The sequence below is a fragment of the Botryllus schlosseri genome, chromosome 13, assembly GCF_051294905.1.
Source record: "Botryllus schlosseri isolate E-star chromosome 13, Bs_hap1, whole genome shotgun sequence".
NCBI lineage: Eukaryota > Metazoa > Chordata > Ascidiacea > Stolidobranchia > Styelidae > Botryllus > Botryllus schlosseri.
The window spans coordinates 3,013,332-3,041,298 of NC_137248.1; the positions used below are offsets into that span (position 1 = coordinate 3,013,332).

General features: G+C 40.9%; 1 long non-coding RNA gene and 3 other non-coding genes across 4 annotated transcripts; all 4 read left to right on the forward strand.

Annotated features, from left to right (window-relative positions):
* LOC145454357 (uncharacterized) lies at positions 1-27,943 on the forward strand. Its single transcript, XR_013920103.1, has 2 exons — positions 1-147; positions 27,695-27,943. It is a non-coding gene; the product is annotated as an uncharacterized LOC145454357 (long non-coding RNA).
* Trnak-cuu (transfer RNA lysine (anticodon CUU)) lies at positions 1,514-1,586 on the forward strand. The gene has a single exon. It is a non-coding gene; the product is annotated as a tRNA-Lys (tRNA).
* Positions 3,285-3,357, forward strand: Trnak-cuu (transfer RNA lysine (anticodon CUU)). The gene has a single exon. It is a non-coding gene; the product is annotated as a tRNA-Lys (tRNA).
* On the forward strand, positions 18,079-18,151 carry Trnak-cuu (transfer RNA lysine (anticodon CUU)). Its single transcript has one exon. It is a non-coding gene; the product is annotated as a tRNA-Lys (tRNA).
* Positions 27,944-27,967: the final 24 nt, after the last annotated feature.

Consider the following 27,967-nt stretch of genomic DNA (forward strand, 5'->3'; position numbering starts at 1 on the left):
TTTTTGGGGTATTCATGGTGTTTATCGACTACTATGGTCATTTACACCAGGCCGATATTATTCTTGTTTTTCCGTAACTGCCGACTTATAGCACGGCCCACCTCTAGGCTTTTTGTAAGACACCGCTGACGCGGATGAGGTGGCGAGGTCGATGTGCATTGTGCATCTCTGCGATTGGAAATACGGGGACGTTAATTGTATTGGGTTTTGTTTTATTGCTTTGTGTGACTACTAAATCCCCTTAGAATGTGGTAGGGATTTGCTCACGTTAAATTTGGTACTGCACCAAGCTCTTAACTTTAACATGAATGGGAGTAACAAGCTACCAACACTAAGCAGTATCATCCTTTATGATACGATGAAGAAATATTCTGACGATTTCATTTTGTAGCTCTCAAATACAAGTAGCCTATATCTAGTTAACCAGTTTGGCCAAAAAGCTTCAAAAGATCTTTAATGTACAAAGGGCATCACTCTCAAAAGTTGTACAGTACAGTGCCTTTTCGATTTCGACACGCAGTGCGTTGCAGGATACAATACCTAGTTCAAAACATTTTGTGGAAAATAACCCGAGTTATCAGTATAAGTATCAGTTCAGTGATATTTTCATCATTTCAAAACACCACAAAACTGTGATACAATGGAAAGAGAGGAAGGTGTCGAAACGACTTGGAGTAGCTAGCGTGACGGGAGTGTTTTAACGGGGAATTGGTAATACAAAAGTACGCCAAATTCATTTTACATGGATTAAAATAAACCACTGCATTCATGGAAACATCGTCGGTGGATATTTCACCATGAACGAAATAAAGAATGTGATTTTGACTGATTTTGTCGAATGTTAGTTTGTAATAAGAACTCAGGGATACATAGAATTACTGTTCTACTATATAATCATATGTCCTTACTACACCATCTACTGCGAGGCCATTTTTCTTCAGCGCCCCCCCCCCCCTGAGCCCAGTGACCCTAGGCTTACCATACGTCCTCTTTTAAGAGGATTTGTCCTCTTTTTTGACTTTTTTGAAAGTGTCCTCGGAGGACGCCCTTTTGTCCTCTTTTTTGAGATTTTGTCCTCTTTTTTGAAAATGTAGGTCAGATTTAGAGCAAATTGCGAGTGATATGCCGCAAATTAGCACAGAAGTGACGCTCCGGCGGAAATTTCGGAGTGAAAAACGGTGAATTTAGCTCTGAGCGAAAAGATGATTTTTTTTTTTTAGTCAACCGATCACAAAGTGGGAAAAATTCACCGGTTTTTGAGAATTCTACTCCGGTCTTGCATCTTGCAAATTTCTGAAAAAGTATCCTCTTTTTACATTTTCAAAACATGGTAAGCCTAAGTGACCCCCATTTCGCCCCTGAGTGTTTCCACGCCCTTCAAAATCCAAATCGCACCTAGAGGGCGCTGGAGACAAGGATTTGAACCACTGTTTTAAGTAAAACATGTCTTGCTATTCGGGCCAAAGTAGTGTCATCGTGGAGTGTCTTCGCTAGTTTGAAGGTATTGCTCGGCGCCCGGCTAGCTCAGTCGGTAGAGCGTTGGACTCTTAATCCAACGGTCGTGGGTTCGAGCCCCACGTTGGGCGGCATACTTCTTTGATAAACTTTTGCTCTGACGAAAGATCGAGAAATTGCCAAGTTTAAATGTATCAGTTCCATTGCGAGCACTGCCCCGTACATTTCGATAACTTCTTTACCTCGTAATCAAAAGCGCATAAGTACAGCACACTTGCGTCCTCGTTAACCAGCTATCATACGGTCAACTTGAAATATCATCGCTCTGTCAAATACGTGGAACGGTATCTCGCCGGCTATCCGACAGTTGTAGAGCATGTCCACATTCAAGTTGAAATACAATCAATTTCTACTGAATGAATGGGCTACTCGTCAGCCCTCAAGATTACCGGACATATCGACCCCGCTTTCCTTCACATGCCACCTCATTTTGTCACTTGCCCTTTTACATTATCTTGTTTTACTTTTCATTCAGTGTGCAATTTCAACTTGCATGCCTCATCTTTGTATCGCCTAGGCCCAGATGGGTGTCTGATTTCAAAGACCACTCCAAGTCGTTTAGAAACATTCCTTTAGGGATGGTGTGAACCCCTAAAAGGTTCAGGTTCGCGTGAACGCGAACCTTCTTGAAAGGTACTGTGTGAACGCGAACGTGAACCTTGTGACGTCACGTGACGCTATATTGCTAATTCTAACCCTATATTTCAGTGAAGTGATATATTAATCTACCTAGCGACTACTCAGGCCAAATTATGCCACAATGCTGAAGTACATGCTGACGCATTTTATTTTGTCAACTGGAGCAATCAAATGCTATAATAAAATCAATGTCTTCCGAAACCTTTGCCAACAATTTCGACGAGGACTGGCAAGGGCATATAAGCTTACGCCTTAACGGACAATGTATTCGGCGTCCGAGTATTGCTAAATGGATATTGAGCAGAGTGTAAAACGGGTTTCTATAGGCTACTTGCTACCGATATCAACAAGTTTCACAGTAGCCAACACCCCAATCACACGGATTTTTTTGATGATACAATAAACATATCAAATCAAGATGGATCCCGTACGCCTGCTAGAATTTTTACATTAAACAACGATGTATTCTTCATATCATCAATTTCACTGATTGTTTAAATAAGCATCATTCGCTGATTTCCAGCATGTAGCGTATTTCATTCTTGATGTTGTGTGGTTGCGGTCAAGCTCACAACAGAGAGTCACTAAATATTCAGAAAGTTGAATATTTCGAAAAAACTTTTGTAACAATGTAAGTAAAAATTTTGAGATTGACAAGGGACATGCCCGTTTAGTGTTGATTTTTTATGGTGCCAACGTCATGGGGGGAGTGGTGCGAAGTTGAAATGCAAAGAATTTCATCCAATGATGTTAATGACTTGTAAAATTGTAATATATGAAAAAGGTTCACAGTGCAGAACCTATACCAAGGTTCGTTTGTGAACGTGAACCTCTAAATTTCTGAGGCTCACACACAGAACGCGAACGTGAACCTCACGTTCACACCATCCCTGAGTCTTTTCATGGTATCGCAATCTTGTGGTGTATTGATCTGATACCATTGTTAATAAACTGGACTGAGTACTCTCATACTGAATTGTGGATATGATGATAGGTCATCAACATATCCTCGCATTTTGGATATATTTTTCCGTGTTTTCGAATTTGTAATGCTTTATACTAGCTACTAACATATTGCACTTCAGGTAATCGTTGGAGTCGTTTTTGGCCGTTTCATCGCATGGTGCGGCGCCCGGCTAGCTCAGTCGGTAGAGCGTTGGACTCTTAATCCAACGGTCGTGGGTTCGAGCCCCACGTTGGGCGGCAATTTTACATTGATAGACTTTTCTCGTCACGGACAACTTTCGTCTCCATTTCAGTCCTTACATTACGGAAGATGTTGTTTCAATATCATAGGCTTATTTTAGAGTTTCCATACGTCCGAAATTTCCCAGACATGTCCGGAATTTCACTGTTCAAACTGCGTCCGGGAAAAAATTCTAAAATATGCCTAAATGTCCGGATTTTTGAAGGCTTGAAATAGGATCAAATGTTTTTAGTAAATCAACGTAAACGATATTATTTTTGGGCAGATTTATTCCACTTGAAATTTTTCGTCGCCCCGCGCGCGATTTGGTGTCACATTCATTGATTTTATTATGTGGACCACCCCCTCGCAAAAAATGCAATCAAAAATAAATAAAAATAACCATCATTTACTGAAATAAGTCTAATTGTAATCGCAATTATAGGAGAACGGTATATTCCTAGAGTCGGTTAAGGCCATTTAGATGCTTTAGTCAAAGATAGCTTGGTTCTAAACCTGGGGGTCGTTGGCCGTTATTCTGGGGTTAGTGAAGATGTTGAACGCAATCAGCTTCCAAACTAGGCCGTGAGTAAGTCTGGGAAATGGAGCTGACCGTTTTTTAGTAATCAGTAGGGCAAGTTTTTGTGGCAGTCAAATCCGCGGAAAGTTGCACCTATTTTTTACAAAAGTTGCACGTATTTTTCACAAAAATTGCACTAAAAAGTTGCAGTTATGGGCAACTTCCTTGAAATTATTAGGGTATGATATATTCGAATCGATCCGTATCCAAGGCACTGTAGTAAAACTCAGTATTGGCGACTTCATCATCATCATCATTGGTTTATTAGCAATTTTATCAGTTCAATACACCACAAAAATGCGATACAATGAAAAGATAGGAAGGTGTCGGAGCGACTTGGGGTAGTCTATGGAATAAGACACCCACCTTAGCCTAGCCTCTGGTCGATAAGCAAAGCTTTGCTATTGTGACGTCATGTTAACAGACAATGTGTCATACCTCATTTTAAAATCCGCTAGTGGGCGCTAAAGGATGTCCGTAATTTGATCCAGAAATACATGGAAACCCTAGCTTATTTTATTTCACATATCCTCACAATTGGGTTATAGTTCCCTGGTACAGATTCCATAGACACGGCTAACCGGCTTCAGCCATTTCGGCAGCAGAACATATAACTATCAGTTATATTGGCCAGGGTTCTATCGCCGTCGATCTTTCGGGAAGCGCACTTCGTGTTGGCTGAAACTCTATGTGCCTTGTTTGCCCTGAGATTTCGATATGCCACTGAAAAGCTCGATGACTCGGTAGGCTATAGCGTGTGTTCTAGGATCTAGCCCAGGGGAGGACAACATACGGCCCGCGGGCCGGATCTGACCCGTGAAGGGATTTTGTCCGGCCCGCCGACAGTTTTCCGTCTCACATGATAATGTGGCCCGTAGCCCCAGTCTGCCGAGATTCCCCACTACTTGCTTACTACGTCAAATTTTAGTGACTGTATGTTAATATATACGTATATGCGCAATGCGCAGCGTGCGAGAGTGGAGCTTACGCGTAAGTTCGTCGAAGCGAAAAGACTCGCATTATCGGCATTTACGATGAACTCTCAACCCTAATGTCGTTTGTGATAATCATGGTGTTTGTCGACTACAATGGTCATTTAAACCAGGCTGATATTTCTTATCTTTGATTCCGTAACCGCCGACTTGTATATAGCACGGCACACTTCTAGGCTTTTGCAGGACACCGCTTATGCCAGACAGGGCCGTAACAGCACTTCGTCAGCCCCCCCCCCCCGAAACGTTGGATGTTGGGCCCCCATATGATGATAAACCGAACTTCTGGGGGGCCGTTTATGTGTCAGCTTTTCTCGCGCGAAAAATTTCTATAATTCATGATTGAATCGGTCAATATGATCGGGAATTGCATATTTATTGCAATCAATTTGCATTCTATCTCTGCTCACGTAATCAGATTTACAGGACAGCTGAGTGAGGTGTGTCTGAAAAGGTAGGCCCCCTCAATAATAATTTAACATCTTCGGGCGTATACCCGTTGGCAGGAACGAACGAGCACTTCGTCAGGTCCCCCAAAAGAATTGGGTCTTGGGCTCCAATAGGGTGATAAACCTATCCCCAGTCACGTTGGTCGCTTTTGCCATGAAATTAGTCGTACTGTTTAGTGAGCCAGCGCGAAGCGCGAAACTTTTCGATAATTCATGATAAAATCGGTCAATAAGATACGGAATTGCATATATATTGCCATCAATTTCTTGTCCTTTCTGCTCACGTAATCAGATTTACCGGTAGAGCTGAGTTAGGTGTCTTGGAAACTGTAGGGTCCGTTGGTATGACTCCGGAACATAATGTTATTTCGTGATCTCCTGTCTGCTATATCAAAAAATATAGAATCGCCCAAACGTAGGCTACTAAACTAAAAGACGCACACGATTTCAAATTGGTATTTCTTCAGTGGCGTATAATTTTTCTCTGAGGGATGGTATTTGTCTTGTGAGGTTCAGATTGCCAAGACAGGAACATTCGGCGCCAGTCATATAGGCGACTATGGACAATTAAACCTATATGTATTTTGTATGCATAACGGAGTTTTCGGTCAGCATAAGGGCAGTCCTTTTCGGCCAAGGTTTCCTCGCTGCCGATCATTCTGGCACACTTCTTGGAGTCGCATGTTGCATGGCCTATAACTTAATATGTCTTGGAGCGTGGTGCCGCGGTAATGGCCAACGCTGATATGCCCATTTCTATAAATCTTGTGTATTTTTTCTTGGGAGAAGAGTACCCAATAATCAAGACACTTGGCGGCTTGAAATCGCGCGCAGCGCGAAAACTTTTTGAAACAGTTGCATAAATTTTCAAAAAATACTCTATATTTATGCTAATTCACGAAATAATTTTGAGCCCCCTTCGAGCTCGCCCCCCCCCCCCGCAATCGGGGGGTTTGGGGTGTAGCAGTTACGGCCCTGATGCCAGGTGTCGCCAACTCAAAACGGGTCGCGGCCATTTTTCAAATTTCGTAGAGAACGCGGTCCGCATGAATTCAATATCGAGATTAATTAGGCCACACAACGACGCCATCTCGTCACCTAGACTCAACCCTCATGAATTAATATCTTGATAAATCTGGGGTACCGGGTTTCTCGAACGCCTTGAAATCTTTATATAGTTGTCAGCCGATGTTATGAAGGAAATAGAATACACTAGGCCCGATTTTGACATAAATCACCTGGCTGGACAATGGACATGGACATAGGGTTGTCCAAAATTTGGAAAATCTCAAAAATGATAGGTATCAATGTCTCATTCTATAGATTATTGATAAAAACAACAATGAGACTGGAATAAGCTCACAGGAACGTCGTTAAGATTTGTCGCAAAGCGTTTGAAAGTAGCTACCGACGAGTGGGCGTGCTAGCGACCATAGAACGGAATCAAGACTAGTAATCACGAAATCACGGCTCTCGATTGGCTAATCGGCTATGCTTCAATGATCACGAAGGCAGTGGCTTGCTGATCAGTTGGTAAAGGAGTCTACTAACGGTGGCGATTCTGTAAGCGCATTGTAGGTTGGTTGGCAGATAATGATTTAAGATTGATGCAGGACATGTTCAGTGACTAGATACATGATGATGAACAAACAGCGGCTACTTCCCACAAACTTAAAGCATGACTGGCTTACTGTGAAGGAAACCGCCGTAGCCTACATGTCTGTTTTGACCGATGGATAGCACAGAACCTGCGGAGAAATATTGCAAAGGCGCTTATGCAAGTGGTGAACGAATTTCTTGTTTCAGAAGGGATGCATCATCATTGAATACAAATATAAAACTTAACAATGACACTATACTTTGTCTGATCTTATTAGGTTCCAGTCGTGGTATATTTGAAGTCTTGAATGCCCTGAGGATTTTGGCTGAATCAGCCGTATATGCTGGGGACTGTCAAAGTCGTCAATGATGCCGCACAAGGAGTTAAAAGGTATAAGCACAGACTATGCTATTATACCCATTAAAAAGACAGTTTGATTGTATAGCTTAACTTAGCCGTAGAGAATAGCAGGCATGACAGAGGTGAAACGGCGAATGATTGTGCTCTTTTAGAACTAAATATAAATCCAAGAAATACCTAGTTATGGTTGCAATACGTCAGACTGGGCGTAAGTAAAGTATATTAGTCATCGCAAACTGGTACAGCACACCCTACGTGAGATGGATGCCGCACAAAATCTTATCTGCTCAGAAGATGTTATATTGGCTGACCAGATAGCTTATATAATGGATCCACGAAGAAATGTAACTATCGCACTGCTTCAATGCATTTTAAGCTCGTTTTACATTCCAGCATTTGTAGTGTTACAGCCGGTAATGATTCAAGATTCCTTCAGGACATGCTAAGATGTACTGTATTTTTGTTGGTCATACCAGCATAGTCTGTACTTACCTCTACACCTCTTTCTACGGCATAATTGACGACTTTGACAACACTTACGAGTGAATTCATTTTGCTGTAAGAGTTTAATAAGTCCCCAGCATAAAACTGATTCAGCCAATCCTTAGAGCATTCAAGACTTGAGTTATACAGCACGACTGGAGCCTAATAAGATCAGACCAAGTAGAGTCATTGTTAAGCTTTATATTTGTATTCAATTATGATGCATCTCTTCTGAAACAAGAAATTCGTTCGCCTCTTGCATAAGCGCCTTTGCTATATTTCTCCGCAGGTTGTGCTATCCATCGGTCAAAACAGACATGTAGGCTACGGCGGTTTCCTTCACAGTAAGCCAGTCATGCTTTAAGTTTGTGTGAAGTTGCTGTTGTTTGTTCATCATCATGTATCTAGTCACTCAACATGTCCTGCATCAATCTTAAATCATTATCTGCCAACCAACCTACAATGCGCTTACAGAATCACCGCCGTCAGTAGACTCCTTTAACAACTGATCAGCAAGCCACTGCCTTCGTGATCACTGAAGCATAGCTGATTAGCCAATCGAGAGCCGTGATTTCGTGATTACTATTCTTGTTGCCGTTCTATGGTCGCTGGCACGCCCACTCGTCGGTAGCTACTTTCAAACGCTTTGCGACAAATCTTAACGACTTTCTTGTGAGCTTATTCCAGGCTCATTGCGGTTTTTTATCAATAATCTATAGAATGAGACATTGATACCCATCATTCTTGAGATTTTCCAAATTTTGGACAACCTTTGGACATCTTTCGTTGAACGCGGTATCTTTACCACCTTGGCGTGTACGGAATATTTCCTTAATAACATCGACTGACAGCTATATAAAGTAAGATCTCTGCGTGACCGTTGGAGTGTTAAGCCCCTGTGGAAATTTCAATACATTGCAGCTCCATTACGGTGGCGTTCTGAAGAAAACGGCTGCGGCCAAAATTTTTCTTTCGTTTTGCCCTTCAATTTGAGGCCACATCATTTTTAGAGTGCAGTGCCCCTTTAAAAGCGCGTCATTTTACGATCAAATTCGACTGGCTGTTCGGGGCCTACGTAGGGTCATTGGCTCCGAGCTGATATTAGCCTGCTCTTGGTCGGCTTTAAAACCCCAGGTGCGTAGCCAGGGAGTTTCTCATGTAGGCCTATAACTAGAAATTCCGTCCTTTTGAAATGCCAATTCACTAATTCGTATCAGCGATGCTGCGTACTGCAAATTATCGAGAATCATTTGTATGAGAAATGGGTCATCGATATCTCATGTGCACTATCGTCGGTGGTTTGATTTAGGGCGTCCGCATGCAGGCCTGCTACCGTCCGCAGAAACACTTTCGCCAAACAGTAACAATCTCTGAGTGTAATATTGTTTGTGTTTATGTATCTTTTTGATTAAAACATGCCCGCGTCTGAACAATTTGTGCTCGTCGTGTGTCGTCGGTAGGTATGACTAGCGCACGCTGTAATTGTAATTATCGCAGGTTTGCGGCATGTCTGCAATTCCGTTATCAGCGCAGCCTTGCCGGCCGATTGTACGTACAGTCCGATAAAATTGATCAATTGATCAACGCCGCAAGCCGCGTTTAAAATATTTTGTGAATTATTTTTGTGATAAATATTCTCGGAGCTCAAAGTTGAATACTTGAACAGTGTTTTATTGTGTGTGCTTGCTAATTGGAATCTATTCCAGTGCCCATCATGTAAATCCAATTATGCTTTGCGAATGGAAATTGGGAAATGCAGCAATGTTGGTGTTGGTTTCGGCGGTAAGGGATAATTACTGATTGGCCGCGAGCGTTTGTAATCATCATTCTTGTCTGTCTTTCGTGTTCCAGAATTGTCGCGCCGTGTTACTGCTCAGTCCGGCGACGAATGCCGAGCGCGCGGCAATCAATGACCTAATTTCGCAATGTTCTCAGCTGGAGATCGCGTCTCGTTACACTGTGCGATGCGATGTGCGTGCACACTGCACAGACGAATGTCGCTAATTAATCGAGGCCCCACGTACTTGTTGAATTGCAACTTAATATTAGCGTCAGAATGATCGTTTCAAAACTACGGGGTTTTGCGTTTCAAAAGGATGGGGTTTCGACACCCCCTGACTACGCGCCTGCCGCCACCCCATGCAAAAATAAAAGTCGGCGCCTATGGACACATCACATATCTTCTGCGTAATTACTAAAAAAATACAGGAATAAGACGAAGACCGCGCCTCGGTGCAATGCCCGATACAACAAAGTTCGATATAGTTCTTTCTTTATTGACGCCTCCTTGCTTCTTTCAGTTGCTTCATCGTATTCGCCCTTCACCGGGTGTTTCTGCGGTCATTTGGTGGAAACGGCGTCATAAGTCTGCCATATTCAATCGCGCCTCTTCTCTACGATCTGTAGCACGTTGGAGATGTGTTAAATCTCACTCGGATGGGTACGTGAATTTGTGGCGTCGCGAATTCTGGGTCACCCAGCTGCTCGTTTTTTGAAACGCGATGTCGGGTCGTGATTTTTATCACTTAACGACACGCGTTACTCAGAAGACGCTTGTGCAGTGCATTCGACCCTTTCCTCTCATTTCGTTATACCACAGTACTATATTGTTTTGAATTGACATAATTTCTATCAAACTGAACTCTGATTTACGGCTCACAGCAAGATTGTTATCACCTAATACATTGCGACGGTATAGTCCGTCGACGTCATTCTCCCACTTTCCCACTGTACAACAGGGCTGTATAACTATATTTCATTCGAGGGCCGGATTCACTGATTTTGACTGACCCGTCTCCAATCTTTGGTTTCCAGATCAGTACTACGAACCATCTACTTCTCTCTTTTCCACTCGCATCTGCAATATGGAATCGTAGTATGGGGAAATGCATGTACAACATTTTTGTGCAGAATTCGAACCCTGCAAAACCGTGCGATACGGCTGATCTCATCTGTACCTTTACGTACCAATTTATCGCCTTACTACCGTAAGCATCGAATTTTGCGAGTTGATGAACTGTATCGCTTCGAAGTATCAAAAGTTGTTCACAAATATTTTTCCAATAGTCTCCCTCCTGTGTTTGATGACTTTTTCATACCTGCTAAACATGTCCATTCCCATTACACGAGATCTTCGTCTAAAGGAAACGTCTACTTACCCCAACCCAATAGCAACCTAACTAAGAGATCTATCGACTACTCGGGACCTATCATCTGGAATGCATTACCATCACATATCCGTGAATTGCCTTATAATAGATTCAAAAAAGCCCTACTTGATCACCTCTTGTCGTTACACTAACTGTTGCCCTACCTCGCCCAGACATTGCTTCATTGATCATTTGCTACCATTATTTAATTTTTTTCTATTTTCCTTTCCTAACTAAACAATTTTTTACAGCCAGACTGTTCTGAGTCAAGTGTACCTGTTTGATGCTGGTGTGATCAGACTAGATGACCTTCACGGTCTTATCGATCATTCCTATCTAATACCGAATACTGTGCACGCATATTTTCTGTACCACCATCACTGCCGTTTGTTATGTATTTTGGTTCGATGAAAATAAAGACTCTCTCTCTCTCTGATCGCCCGTGGACCGGAATAGCAAAATCAAAATGTTACTTCCAGATCCACATCTTTGCATCATGGGATGCTTTATCATCAAGCCTATGACACTACTGATTGTATATGGTCTGTTCTAGCAACAGCTTTACCGGAATTGGCCAATATACCGTGATTGGACTATTGAATGAAGTTTGAAATCACTAAAACAGTGGATCTTACCGGCGAGTCACGAGGACATAAGTCGGCGTATTGTTACGTTCCGTTTTCTTTGGTCGCGAGGTGGCGTTGGCCCTGCGTGTGCCTTGGAATACAATGAGCAGTGAGCACACATTGCGCAGTATTCGGTATCAGATAGGAATGATCGATACGACCGCGAACGCGGACTCTTCGAATTTGGTTCGTTATCACCATCTGGATTTTGACCAATACAATTCTGGGTCATGACAGGAAAAATATTTTCGAACCGCCGAACTGAATAAACTTATAACTATAAAGAAAATGAAAAAAATGAAGAAGAAAAATGGATTAAATGTTACATTGAGACATTAGAGATTATTATGTGGAAGTATGTCTCGGTAGAAATCTCGACTTTTGATATAAAGCTGTAGGATAATACAATAATCATCTCAATTACTTAAGTTTGCTCTACGGGCGGTGTTTCAGACCCCTACTGTAGGCTACTATATTTTAAAGCACGGACAATCGCGAAAAATCGATCGCGTCATTTGATCACACTTAATTCCCTTGAAATGCGATTCGTATGATATTATTGCACGAAATTACTGTATAGGTAGTGTATGTATTGCCACCATGAGAATATCGTTCTTTCGGCGTCGTTAACAAAAGACCGGACGAAAACAAGGTAGTGCGGAGCATGGACCGGAGCCGGATTGGATATCGGCTGGATTTTTTCGATTTTGGCCGGAGCCGGATCAGTAATTTTTTTATTCGGCTATAATCTTTATTGATAAGCATGACTTTTGTAACTGAGTATTGAGTAACTACCAACCAGCCACACGCAAGCAACCGCCAAGCCAGTGCGAATATAAACGAGCCATATTTATAAATTCACGGAACCACCGTACCGAGTAGCGCGGAGCATGAACCGGAGCCGGATTGGATATCCGGTCGGACTTTTTCATTTTCAGCCGGAGCCGGACCAGAAATTATTGAAAAACAGGTTCATAGTCGGACCAGAGAATTTGTTGATCTGCTCCGCACTAATACAAGGAAGTTAATGAAAAGAGCAACAAAAAGCGTCTTGAGCAAGACAGTCGCAAGATCAAGATCGAACACTGTTACATCGGCACTAGGCCCAGGAGATCGTGCTTAGCCGTTCAGACACTCTATCAACCAGGGACGGGCAACATACGGCCCGCGACGTGATTTTGTGCGTCCCGCAGTCAGGTTCCGGTCGTACGTGATAATGTGGCCCATAGTCTGCCGCAATTCTTCACTATGCTTGCTTACTTCGTCAAATTATAGTGACTGTAGGTTATTCTATCTTTTCCAAATAGTAGACTGGCAATTATTAGTTATTCTTTAGTTCTTTGTGTCCGACATGCAGCCATATTTCAAAAAAACTGATCGCAACTTTCATCGACCACAGATTTCCCATTGACTTCAACAGCTATTGAAGTGCATCAAGGTAATAAATTCATTGAATACCGTTTTTGTCTCTATGCTTTAAACTTAAAATTAACATTAAAAACGAGTAATCCTTGTACAGGTGGTTAAATACGCGTTTAAAGAATTCATTCAGTAATCCGCACCGCCAAGTAGCCTACTTCATTTCCCCATATCCGGCCCGCCGACTGGAGAAGTTGCCCGCCCCTGCTCTGTCTGTTCATTACATCGCATTGTGTGTTGTATATCGCATTATACATTGTGTGTTTTGAGTGGGTGAAAATATATATGCCTACTATTTGTATTTGCGGGACACTCCATTCGGTCGTGAGAACTACTCTTCGAATATTGAAAAATTAGTGAGCTCGTCAACAAATATAATGTTGCTAAATTCGTTGTGAGATTGTGTCGCTCTTCATCCCACTGGAGATCAGAGACCACGGATTTGAAGATTTTGGCCGGTCTAGAATAGGATCTGTATTTGGACTTTGACATGGAATTTATGAAATATCAAATCCGTTATTTTCTGTTGCTCTCTAAATACATGGGGGGGGCGGTTGGTGATGATGATGATCCTTTTCAGGACTTTAAGTTCCATGTAAGCACCATCCATATCACGGATTATTACGCAACCCCTTCTCATCCCACGATCGCTGTAAGCTGCCACGAACTATTCAGATTTATTCGACTTAGATGTAGGACGCGATCAATTACAACTTTCGCAGGTCGCAGCGATGTTAATACGACGATGGTCGCCATAAATCTTTCAGCTGTGCTCAGCGTAGACGTGTAATAAGGCGCGATGATAATATGGAATTCATTCCGACTTGTGGATTACATTGCGGATGAGCTGCTTGATATCACCGGAATGATAGGATCATTCGAATTAATGCACGTATTGAGGAGTATAAGCGTTGGGCATGATAGAGATGTCATGTAATTATGTGTATTGATCGTATACCTATATAGCCTAGTTCCGACTGAGGAGAGTCTGACAGAACTGGGATTAAGGCTCGAACAGGATAGCACAAAAGGGTTGGATAATCCTACGCAAGGTAAATTTCAACGTGAGCATCGTTAGACTCGGGCATTTAGTTACCGATAGATGCGATTAACTGATGTTCTGAAAAGACTATAGCATAAGGTCATATTTTCTGCAACGTTCTCCATCAGTGCTGAAGCTCAACAGGCGATAGAGATACCTAGTAAAATCTAATCAAACTCAGCGTGTATAGTTACATATCATCGCGCCAAATCAAAGTATATTCCGAAGTATGTGCATTGTGCACGGTGTCAGGGTTGCTTTTGTTTCCGATGGTCTCTGCATACAATATATAAAGGTTTCGTCCCAAGATCCCACCAAACTAAGAAATCTCTCTGCATTTCAAAGATCGTCCCTAATATAAACAACATGCGATATATATTATGGTAGTAGTTACTTTGGTATAGGATTTCAACTTGTATGACATCACCCAGTAGAGATGGCTTGAGTCGTGATGGCCAAAATCCGGAAATGTCATCTGCCAAGTCTACATTTCTAGCTTTGAGAAATTTATATTTCGTTTTTAAAGTTACGTAAACGACTGTAGCGTAGCGTGCTTCGTATTGTATAATCCCATTTCGATTTCCGTATAAATGCCCTCTTCTTTCATAATGGAATTACTCAAGAGACTATAAAACTGCGTCCAAATCTTTGCCCCGCGAGCAGCTATGTCGGTATATCGGCAGTCCATATTCGATATTGAAGTGAATTAGAAGTTTGACTCGAGATATCAATAATGCATGAAGCGAAAAATTCCCTTAATCATGCCTATTGTATTGTAGTCGAAAACTTGACAAGTTTTGTGTTCGCGTTGCGCGACGCTTCATTTACCTTGGGACGGCGCGGGATTCCGTCTTGATCGATAGTAACTATTTCCAGCGCCACACGCGTTTACTGCGCATATGTAGCGAGAAAGTGTTTATTATATTTCTATTAAAAACAACTATATGTTGGTGACATCGGAACGTAATAACTCTCTGCTGACTTTGGCATTAATATTGCATGGAGTTGGAATATTTTGTTGTTTATGACAAAAGCGTATCAGCGTGGATTCAGGTTTCGTATCAGTAGATCGTGTTTTGTATTTAATTGAAATGTTTATAAGGTTAAAATTTGCTGTATTGTTGCACATAAAACCAAGCTCTGTCCAGACATATAACTGGGGAACAAATTTCGCTGTTCTAGTGAAATATTTACCTGCGTGTTCGCTCGGATAGACACTACGTTGATTCGTCGTGTATATAGACAACTGGGGATGACAACTTGATCGGATAAGGTCATACTACCTTCTAAGATTCTAGTATACTTATACGAGGCCAAAGATACTCATTACTAACCCTATATAATTAGCTAGAAATTACTTTAAATATTACTAAAACAACGACTGTGTGATAGTCACCAATAGTGCTTCTTCAAACCTGTTGAAGCGGAATGAAATATAACATCCAAAGAACAAAACTGTCCCCTGAGTAAGAAGCGATGGAATATAGGACACCTATAGGACTATACTTGCGTAGTTTAGTTAACTGGGTAAGTGGACAATCTGGACATACATCCTAATTGGCGATCTTCCTGGATATTACATGCAATCTGTCGTATTTTGTTGTTGAAATTTAGAAATCAGTGCATATACTATATTTCTTGCTCTTGTGGTATTCGTGCGACAATTTGGGATGATTACCATACTAATTTTGCATTGATTTAGTGTTTTATACTCAATAGAGTTATCACATTTTGAGATCCGAAAAAGGGTACACCTTTTAGAAATCACAAAAGATGAAGGAGCATACATTGATACAGGGTATTTTGAAATTTCACTGCTTCTATCGATGAGTTCAAGTAGGCTATATTATGCCATTTTTAGTTGTATCTGTACGGTCGCTTGGCTCTCAAAGCTATAAAAGAGGCTAAATTGTGAAAAAGGGAGACACACTCGGAGGACGTTTTGGATTTCTTGAAAAGGAGGACAAATCTTCCTAAAGGAGGATATATGGAAACCCTTATACTCAACCATCCTCTAATTTCAATCATGTCCGAGTTACGAGCTCCTTACGAATTTGTTCCTTCCAATATTTTAGGATAGTCTATATAAGTCAATTCAATTAACGTCTTAAACTCCTATTCCGCGACATTAGTGTGCTGTGAAAGTTGGCGCAAAATGCAACGGTATCAGATTTCCCAAGTCGATTACTGCAGATTTAAAGTGAGATTCGATGTATCTCATTGGAAAAGAACGCCTCTATCCGTAGGTCTACATCTACGATTGATTCCGATGAGCAAGTTTTGAATAAGCCGCTCAATCAATCGATCAAATTAAGTACGTAACATTGTTCTTGTGCATATACGCCATACGGGCATGGTGCTCCTAAGATCGCAATTATGTCAGCGAGCTTCTGAATCGAAAATATATTCGCATCGCTTTTCTGCACAAAGCATGCAGCAACCTCGCCGCCAAAGTGCATGTTTTACACCCTGTGTTCGTAATGAAGATGATCCAGATTTAATCGAATCAACGCAATCTATTATTAAAGCCATCGCCCTATCGAGGTATATTGTGATTAATTTTTGTAAGTGCGCTAATTTGGATACCGACATCTCACATGACATCGTGTTGCTGATTACGTCGAAATGCAGCCCCGGCCAATGATTTTCCGCGTGATTGTGTTATAGTGCTGTGCTTTTTGCACATTATAGGATACACCTCACATTCTATCCACGGTAAATGTATGATATTGTTTGAAATTAACAATGAGTTAAGAATTTTCGTAGGTTTTTATGCAGTTAAGTAAAGAATGGGGAATGCAATATGCTATAGCTATAATACAGGGGTGGGCAAACTTTTGAGCCAGCGGGCCGCATTCAACATCTGAATCCATTCGCGGGCCGCACTATATAAAATTGGCATTATGAACCAAAACACAATGTTGGTATTTGATTATATAGTGAGGACATTGAGATAATATATGTCTATTTATTACAAACCAAACATTGCGTTGATGATATCGTACCCGTGTCAGAAACAGTGGCGAGATTTCATAGACTGGTCGACCTCAATAACCAATTTGTCAAAACTATAGAGATGAAAGTCGGTTGTCCCGATTCTTAGAACAGCGACCTGTTCAAAGATTTAATAATTCCACTTTTGGTTCAGTTTCAGGACACACAATGCCGACAGCATCATAACCATGTTAGCTTCTAACACGCTTCTACGCTGTGTAGATAAGACATAAATACTTAAATCCTACGTATAACGAATCTACCCAAGACACGCGTGAATCGTTTTTTATAAGCACGACCACTGAAATAATAAAACCGGAGTGGCCAATCTAAAATCTGCACACACGTGATCCGAATTATGTCAATCTCATTTAGGATTTCTGTGATGTTTAGCAGTTGAAACCTTTCAAACTGCGTTAGCCTTGTGTCGTCGGGCTGTCGGATCAGAAATTAAACATAAAAAATAATATAGGAAGTATTTACCTCGGAACAGTGGTTATCAAACTTTGTAAAACACGCCCCCCTCCGTTATGATGGTGAAAGATATCGTGCCCCCCTTATTGTCATATCACAAAAGGCAACTAGGATGCTAGCCAACCTAATGGACAGTTTGATGGCATGTAGGTTACGACCATGGATGAGAGATTTTAATATATGAAATTCAGACTAAAGACGAATCAGCAGTAAATCGCGCGAAGCGCGAAAATTTTTTTTAGTTGAGCTCAGCTTCGCGCCCCCCTTTATATGCTTTCACGCCTCCAAGTGGGGCGCACCCCCAGTTTGAGAACCACTGCGTTAGAATTATCATGGTGATAAAGATATATACTAAGAAAAAGTTTAATCAAGTCCCTGCATTAATTCGATTTTTAGTACGCATTTTATCACTATTTTCAATAAGTTTCTTTAAACTCTCGCGGGCCGCACAGAACGGTGTTGCGGGCCGCATGCGGCCCGCGGGCCGTAGTTTGCCCACCCCTGCTATAATATGTATATTCGACTTTTTTGGTCAAATATTATATAGCAGAGGATGGGCCTATCTGCGGTGCCCGGCTAGCTCAGTCGGTAGAGCGTTGGACTCTTAATCCAACGGTCGTGGGTTCGAGCCCCACGTTGGGCGCGTCCTAGTCACGTTTTCCTGTTGATGCAAATTTATCCAGTAATCCTCTATCAATGCATGGTAATATTCGCATATTATAATTGATGCGATACGAAGATTTATTCGCCATCATCAATTACGCTTTACAATTTTTCATAATTGAATTCACAAATGGCATTTTGGCGTCCTATTCATTATCTTTGTAATTAGCGGTACATTCTAAAAATGACGAAGGGTAACAGCAGGTCAAGTGTCGATTTACTCTTCCTTTGATTCCATATTACTCTTTTTGATACTGATTTTTTGCCGTGGGTTATACATATACATACATATATTCCGGTAGTGTTTTAATAGTATAGCAGCTATGAAGATCTTATTATATCGTGATTTCGTGATGCCCGGTATGCACTACGAGAAAATATGCGAGAAACTATCGTAAAATACGGCGATTGAAAGATAGTACGAAGAACTTGCAATATAAATAATCATAAGGACATACTGTTCACCTGTCAAACATTCCCACTAGACCTTATTAGAGCTGTGTAAAAGCTCTTTTAATGCACGCAACTCGGCAGAGTGAGAAGATCATAGTCACATTGGTTTCATATGATACCCCGTCGATAAATTGACTCTTTTGTTCATTACCTCGCGTACAACAAAAAGCATACCGAGATAGCTAATAGCAAAACTTAATAATTCATGAAAGCGTTATATTTTGATGCCCGCGAAAGACAGAAAATCGTTAACTGGCCCAGAGTCCTCGTCGACCAGTTAGAAGTGATGGATGTTTTCTTGTAAGAAAATGGCGTTGCGGCCGGACCCGGGATATGATCGCCCTTTTATAAACTTCTTCCTCTGCGACGGTCGCTTTTTGAGTGAAATATTGTGCCTTTGCGGTATCGATTATTCAGGATAATCGCTTTAAACGATAATGGAACATATCTTGAGTGGAACGATACGCCTAAAGTAACTCGATATCAGTGATACCGCATTGTGACACAGGATATACGAGTCGGAAGCCCTGTTAGAACCGTACGGCGTACGCTGATGGCGGGATTTTGGAAATGTTTTCGGAACTTATTTGGTATTGCTATCTTCATAAGGTTGGTCACATATATAGCCATACTATAGGTGGCTGCGAAACAGCGGGAAAATTACCGCATCGTCATATCTGACAACGACTTAATTCTAATTGATATCTGCAGATGTTATTGAAGTTAGCGTAATGTTGTAAAAATTGCTCTCGAACGCAGATAGACTTGTGCATGCTGAGGCAGGAAAACTTCGAGTCGTATATGGAAGGCTCTAAAAGTCCTGGAGACACGGACTTTTAAAAAATGTAGAGCTTCTTTGAGGTGAAGAACTTCAATATACAATTCAATAATATATCCATGCAAACTCCAAACTCCAATTTGCGGCGGACACTCGTCATTGGTAATCGTCACCAACTATAGCAGAGAATTGGAATCGAACATTGTATACGATGCGATTGTTGCTGACGATCACCCATGATAAGTGACAGCCGAATTAATTCTACTGAATTTCAGTATGCATTTGGTGGTACGATGTGTTTTCCATTATCATTTTCCATTATGACATTTATTCAATTGCATTCTATGGGTAGTTAATGCATTTGACGTGAAATTCGTACCAGTTGTTGGATAATCCCGATATCTTTGATGTACGAATAGCGCTTTTCAAGTAGGTTTATGTAAGCACCAGCACAAAATTAGCTAAACCCAAGTCACAAGTTGAGCGGTCCAGGGAAATACCAGGCCGTTTTAACATCTGTTATCGGCGGGCGCCTAATCCCGCATGAATCATCCCGCTCAAGCCAATTCCCCATCCAAACTGTTTGTTCTGCTAAACGCTCACTTTGCGGACTCGTTACGTGCTGGCGCGCTTTCGATATTCTTGTGGAGGGACTGAAATAACAGGGTTCAATTTATGTACAAACACCGGCCGCAAAGAAGCGAACTATGTCAACGCATTTTCAGGTATCGTTTTAGGGTATGATATCAAAAGGATTTCTGAAGTGACCTTCGAGATGTTTTGGATTGCATTGCTTTTGGAGAAATGGGATTTTCTGTTTAGGTACCGATGGAAATTGTGGTATTGTATACAATTCACACTCGTTATATGGCTGTGTTGCTATTATGCTCCTACATTGATCAGAACCTTTATATTCCCTGACTAATTTCCTGGGGAGTTGAATAGTATTTGAGACTGATATCACAAGCGCATCAGATACCTAAGCCCAAATTTTCTAGTTTGAACGCGCGTCATAGTCGTATCGTCATTGATCCAATGTGATGTCACCGGTCTGGGATCTCATTTTAGGAAATGCGAAGGCTTCTGGAGATTAAAAAAAAACTTCGATATTGCAACAAACAATATTCACATTGTAAATTTATTCCACTGGAAGCTTTTCGACTAACTCTCATCAGGATTCTACATGTAGTAATAGTAAATGTGGTTAACCGATTCGAGACACAGAAATAAGTTTCCGTAGTGACGTGATAATGACAGAAACACAGACTCGAAAACGGCATACAACAAACAACAACGCACAATTACGATATGACAGAGGCTAATTCGGATATAAAAATGATCGAATTACAACGCAACACCAAGGAAATATTGCAATTGTGTAGAGGTGTTCTTTCTGGTGGGGGATCATCGACTGCTGCTGATTTACAATGGTTGATTCTGAACCTGAAAATGAGAGCGACCACGAGCAACCATGGAAAACTGATTGACACTACTGTAATATATTTGGTGCATTGAGGGTGTTTAGGGGGTGTTGTCCGATGTGCTTGCAGATAAGATCTAGTTACAACCCGCATATATAATTAAATATCATGGTATCAGTCGTAAGATGACTTCGTTTTTACCGAATATCAGCATCGCAATGGGACTACACTTCACATTGTCCATCCGCCCGACTTCCCAATTTGAAACACAACCATTCGGCCATACTGTTACGTTAACGTATATTACAAGCCTAACAGAAAATCTTATCACACGTGGAAAATTGCCCGTTCGCGTTCTGAAGGAGATCACTCAATCTATTATTCACACAAATATACTTAAACAATTCCGCGGTTCTTGATGAGTTGGGACAATAGAAATAAGGGCCGTATACGTTATCGAAGTCCCCAGAAGGAGGGTTGTTACTGTGTTAAAGGCTTGTTGACTAATGCTGGAGTTCACCGATCTTAGGAACCATCGTCAATATTACTCTCCTAGCAATGTCTAATTGCCCAATGGCACTTGAGAAGCAGCATCTTGGAACAGCACCGACCTTCAAGTATATTGTAAGGCGCATACGACGGATTTGTTGAAGAGAGTCATTACAAACTATAGCGTGATTGTAGGCTTGAAATGCAATTTTAGAGCGATTTTTGTCAGAATCAAGGGAATCAAGTACAAAGATGTGAACATGTTTTACCATCTTGATGGTGTCTGTTTAGTAAGATCTCGCCATATGTGTTGAATAAACCAGAGTAAACCTCCTCACTGTGGTAGCATACGGCGATAGCCATCTTCAATGACAGCCCATAATGCCATCATTAGGCGTCCGTGATGTAGCAGCATATTTAAATTGAATCTTTCCTTTGTGTTAACGGATCAGCGCGGAACATATTTTCGCGGGAGATTAATTTGAAATTGAAAAGATTTTCGAATTTCCTACGCATATATACGGGATGTTAAATCGATGTCACGGCGCGTTAGGGCTTCTTTGTGAAGTAAATTTGGTTTTGTATAAGGAAAGGCGATTCCCACGCCGGCGAAATGGCATCAAATATTATTCCAACGTTAGTCATTGTTGAAATGGAATGAAGTAAGGGTTCGAGATAATTTAAAAAAAGTGTATTCTCGCGTGGATTGTCCGGCTGTAACTAATATTCGAGACATTTGTCAGTGGTGGGACTGATGTGATGATATAACTTACAGGTCATGCTGCTATTCGTCAGTATCAGTTTATCAATAATTTTCATCATTTCAAAACACCACAAGACTACGATACAATGAAAATTGAAAAGAGAGAAATTTATTAGTATATTCAATTGCATATTGAAGTTCTGAGAAGCACTTCAAAAGATAGGAAGGTGTCGAAACGGCTTAGAGTATAGTATTTGAAATCAGACACCCACCTGGGCCAAGGCGATGTAAAAAAGAGGCATTCACACTGAATAAAAGGAAATATGGGATAATATAAAACAGAGTAGATTTTCGTTAGCGCTTCAACTGAAGCGCTGGACAACTCTACCTAAAATAGGTGTATCAACGTTTTGTACTGTGAAATGCACAATGTGTAAAGAACTGTACATGACATTTGAAACTATCAAATTAGCCAACTAGCCACTCCCGATTCTGGATCAGACTTGGGCAACTAGAGAAAATTTTCAGCTGTTCCAAATTAGATTCGAATTAGAATTAGGCCTATAGCTGAAGCGATTTTTCCGCATTAGAATGGAATCAGAATTTTCAACTACACAGTTTTTTCACATTAGAGCAGAATTAGAATTAGAATTAGAATTAGAATTAGAATAAGAATTAGAATTAGAATTAGAATTAGAATTAGAATTAGAATTAGAATTAGAATCAATATCAAATCAGATTTCATTCTCATAGGCATGAGAACAGAAAATGTCTGAACAGCAAATATCGCTCGTTCATTGAATCATAGAAACATTCCACAAATTAGATTAGAATTATAAATAGAACAAAAAAGCATTTCAGAAATTTCTCTAGAATTAGATCACCGGCATTCGCTATAATTAGTCTAATAAGAGAATTAGAATTATCCAGTGTCCAAGTTTGACCTGGATCAGTGATCAAGGTACCGCAGTGTGTTCTGACAATGCAAACCAGCCTTCGTAAATGAAAAATAACTCAAGTCCGTGAACCGAATTTAAATGTCGTTGCTGATATCCGGGCAACGATGAGTAGACGTGAAGGAATTCCGCTTAGATAGATTATTTCGGTAGCCCTGTGATCGCTTTAAATTCTCGAGATCTTCCAAATCCCTGGTCGCTCTCGAGTTTAGTCAATCTTAAACCCATTTTATGATTTGTGTCATTGGAAATCGATTTCCCCCGGAATAAATTTGGTATTCCTCGCAATAAATTTGTTGCTTATCTGATTTGGATTAACGAAAAGTGAGTGAAATTCGCGTTTTAAAGTATTTTCAGTAGTCACGCTCGTATCTTAGTATGATTGCTTCAAAGTCTAACGGCGCAATTACCGCGATACACGAGGTGGGCCCGAGTCGAATTGTGATGGTATATCTGATATTGAAATTCAGTCGTGCCGGTGATAATCACGGCATGATTTGAACGACCTTGTCAAACCTTGATTGCTGTTCTATTCAATTCCTTTATCTGTGTTTCCCTTTCTTTTTACAGCAAGACCCAAATCTGAATTTTAAAATTGTCTCGCGATCCAAGCTTCACACATCGAATCAGATGCCTTTCTAATGTTAGCATGCATGTTTCGACGGCAGCAGACAACCAGTTGTAGCACGCTACACATTTCTAAGGTAGAAGATTTATTTCAATATAAGCGAGTGATTCAGAATTTTTTTGATTATTTTGAGAAATTCAACGATTAAGCGATTGCCGCGACCCTTCGTGACTCATACTCGAGAACCACTCTCCTATACCATAACTGTACCGTAGCGTGCGTAGCGTAATGTTGGTGGCGTCTACATGAGAATGACTAGGTACTATTTATTGCCACGAAATAGCTTTATTTAGGAAAGAGTGTAAGAATTCGGAATGTTGATGTCTTGTGTATCGCATTGTAGATTGTGTGTCTGGATCGGATAAAAATATAAACGCCTATCTTTGGTTGATTGATTGGTTGGTTGATTACTGTAAGTCTACTGGTGATCGCGAAGTTCGGATCTACAGTATCTGCTTGGCCAAAGGTGTGTGAAGAGTTCTGAGACACTGTGTCAATCTAATGCTAAGTCACTGTCCAAGTGTCCATTGAATTTGTCAAGATCGGGCTCTTATCTTGCCATATTGCATGTCTACTGTCTAGCTTGTATCTTGTTGGCACATTTCCCTCTCTATCTCTCTATCCCAGAACCTATCGACGAGGCCTCAGAAATCGGGGGTGGTGTATATAGGGAGGTAAAATGTTACATGCTGGGAATTCTTTTGATAATGAGTGAATTGCAATGTTTTATCAACGGTTATTGCTAATGTTGTTTGAAACAGATGTTTTATACGCATGTGCAGTACATGTTACTGGCGGGAGAGTAGATATATGAGATGGGTAAGGGGTGAATTAGCTGAGCATCGTTTTAAATAGTGCTCAATGTCCAATTTCATGGACCAGAGGTGTGGGAAAGGCGTACCTTGTCTGCCAGTTTGCAATATTTGATCACTGATCCAAATTATCGAATAACAACATCTTTTTGACATGTTCAAATATGAAATGTTTATGTATATAGTGTCGTAAATGGTACTTACCTCTCCTTTTCCTGGCATAAACAATACCAGTTGGTTTGTGAGAACTATGTTTCGTAATCAGAAGCCGATCGCCATTGTTTTGATTTCCTTTATCATAGATAGATTATCTGAATAAGATTATATGCTTGATAACTGAAATCGTCACATTGCCGTGTTGATGCGCGCACATCTCATAGCTGGCACGGGATGAGAGAGACAATTGATCAGGAATTTGTGAATTTTGCTTCAATCGGGAGGACATTATTTTACAATCCATCCAGACCTGACTGATTTGCAAGGACAGCGGCAGTGCTATTTCCCTTCAACTGTTACAGGAAGTTAAGCCCCACATTTAAATAAGGAATCATGTTTTACTATTGTAGGATGTTAAAATGTGTAATGTCATAACATACAATATCCTCCCAATATTTACAAATCTCCTGCTTGAAGATGTTGTGATTTTCGTGCCGTTTGCGACGTTGGTATGAGATTGATGTAGGCCTATACAGGCGTAATCCAACCGGTAGGCTGCAAGCAGCGTTTGGTGCACATTGCACAATTTGAGATACGATTGTTGATATATAATTTTGTGTCCAATTCTCTACTATAGTTGCTGACGATTACCCCGGACGAGTGTCAGCCAAAAATATTCGGGCTTACTTAAATAAGAATATCAATATACAATTGAATAATATTAGGGCTTATTTCAATATGAATATACTATTCATTTGTATATTGAAATTCTGTACCTCCACACAATACACACTCCACAATAAGAGATTTATCTGTCACATATTATCCATAAAGTGTAATAGTTTTCATTGAATATTCGTGTCTATTTTATGTATTCCTTGTTGTTTGATCGATGCCGGTTATTATTTGCTGTTAGAGCTCTGTCTTGAAAATGAAGTCCCTCGATATTCCAGCATTCACAACTCCATCGTTCGCGCGCCTAACCCGAGCATAATTTCAAATTACACTATGGCACACTCGGCGCGCCGTATTTACGCATCCCAGCGGGTATTTATTTGCTCGGCGCGAGAAGCTTGATTTCGAATTCATACATTACTATCTATCCAGCAGCGAGGACATTGTTTAAGGGCGCGCGATTGCGCGTAGCAATATTGCGCTGGAAATTAGCTTCAAATCGGGGGTTGCGAGACAGATGTTGCGCTTGCGCGATTGCTTTGGATTGACGGATGAAAAGTATCCGTGGAATCAGTTTGTTTGGAGTTAGCTCACTGGTGTTTTCGCTCTTTTCTTTATAGCGCCACGGCCTGGAAATTTGATGTAAGATGTTTTTAATCAACAATAAACACGCTTGCTATAGAAGTTTATTATTATTCACAGGTCCAGAATAGGCTTGATTTAGGCTTGACTTCCCATGAATTATAGTGCTACTATGTTCTATGCTTTTTAACAGTGTATTGAAATACATGATATACCGGCATGAATTGCACTTGACGTTGTCTGGAATAGCGAATGTACGATGCTACACTACGCAAATATGTACGTCGCTGTTTCGATTATTACGTCACGCATTTAACAATCGAGTGCGGCTCGATCAGGCAGCTTGCCCACCTTAATCTTGGTCGCTAGCAATATAGATGAGCATTTCCAATTGAGACGTAAACGTGCTGCAAATTTGCTATGTCACCACGCATTAGCTTATATTATAAAATAATACAGTGTACAAATTGCACGTTCATTACTTTTAGTAAATATCATATTATATTAACCACTTGTCTTTCTAAACCATTGATGCTGATATCGCTCATATCGTGTCCTCCCTACAGTGACCGCACGCTTTCGGACTGCGAGAACTGTTATAAAACCGTAGTTTCAACATTGAAAAAACGTTTAAACCGATATTGACAACTTCGCAGCTTAGGACTTGTCAAAAAGGGAGGCCATTACGTGCGAAATGACTATAGCAGTTCAGGCGCCAATAAACTCAAAACATTTAACCGTCTTTCGCAGTCTGCAGTCTGCACTAAGGGGTGCCTTTATTTTGTACATGCAAGCTAATGAAAAGCTAATGCAGCTAATTAAGCTAATGAAAAGCTAATTAAGCTAATGAAAAGCTAATTAAGCTAATGAAAAGCTAATGAAAAGCTAATTAAGCTAATGAAAAGCTAATTAAGCTAATGAAAAGCTAACTAAGCTAATGAAAAGCTAATTAAGCTAATGAAAAGCTAATTAAGCTAATGAAAAGCTAATGAAAAGCTAATTAAGCTAATGAAAAGCTAATTAAGCTAATGAAAAAGTAAACTAATGGAAAGTAAGCTAATGAAAAGCTAATGAAGCTAATGGAAAGCTAATGAAAAAGTAAGCTAATGAAAAGTACGCTAATGAAAAGCTAATGAAGCTAAAAGCTAATGACTCTAATAACTATGCTGTAGCACGGGGGCCTTTCGACCCGCCTGGCGGGAGCAGACCTTTTAACGTGGCCCATGCATTTCAAAGGGGAGTTTGGACTTTGAAAATTTTCGAGCTCGCCTATACTTTAACGTGGGCGACATAACTGCCCCAACTTTGCCGCGTGTCGCCTACCCCAAAACACGCGGCCCTATGGCAAACCGGCTATTCTTGCTCGGATCGGTCCCAGATTTCGTGTGAGCCAAGTCGTGGGGGGTGTTTGGCCGAGAATTTTTTTTTTAAGTTTCCAAAAATTTTTTGGGACTTCAATTTTTTTTTCAATTTCGTTACCATGTTAAAGGATAGGGAAGTTGGAGTTAATTTTAAATTTTTCTCTCGATTCTCACTTTTCTGGTATCGTTCGACGCAGCGGACGCAATACAGTAATCTACCGCTTAAGTACGCACCTGTTTAAGTTCGCATCCCAGATAAGTACGCAAAAATTCTTCACAATTTCTGGGTTCAACAATTTCAACAGCAAGCACCATAACTGAATGTTAGGAAAACACTGCTTCAACATATCGTGCAAAGTCATTTAATGCATATTTTGCATTCTTTGTTGCTTGACCTCCAATGTCACCTGTCTCAGTTTTCGCTGAATGCATATAAATGTGCTTTTGAGGTTGTCATAAGCACCTCCTGCTTGATCTTGTAAGGCAGGACACAACAACTGATCGGCGAGATAGCGCAGTGGTATAATCCGCGGCTGCAACACCAATGGGTGCGGGTTCGAGTCCGACCGAGGTCGACTACCGAATTCCGATACCTAAGTGTTGGAGGTTTACCTAGGCTCCTCCCCGCCACGTCATCCGCGTCAGCGGTGTCTTACAAAAGCCTAGAGGTGGGCCGTGCTATAAGTCGGCAGTTACGGAAAATAAGAAGAATATCGGCCTGGTGTAAATGACCATAGTAGTCGACAAACACCATGAATGCCCCAAAAACAAACAACAACTGA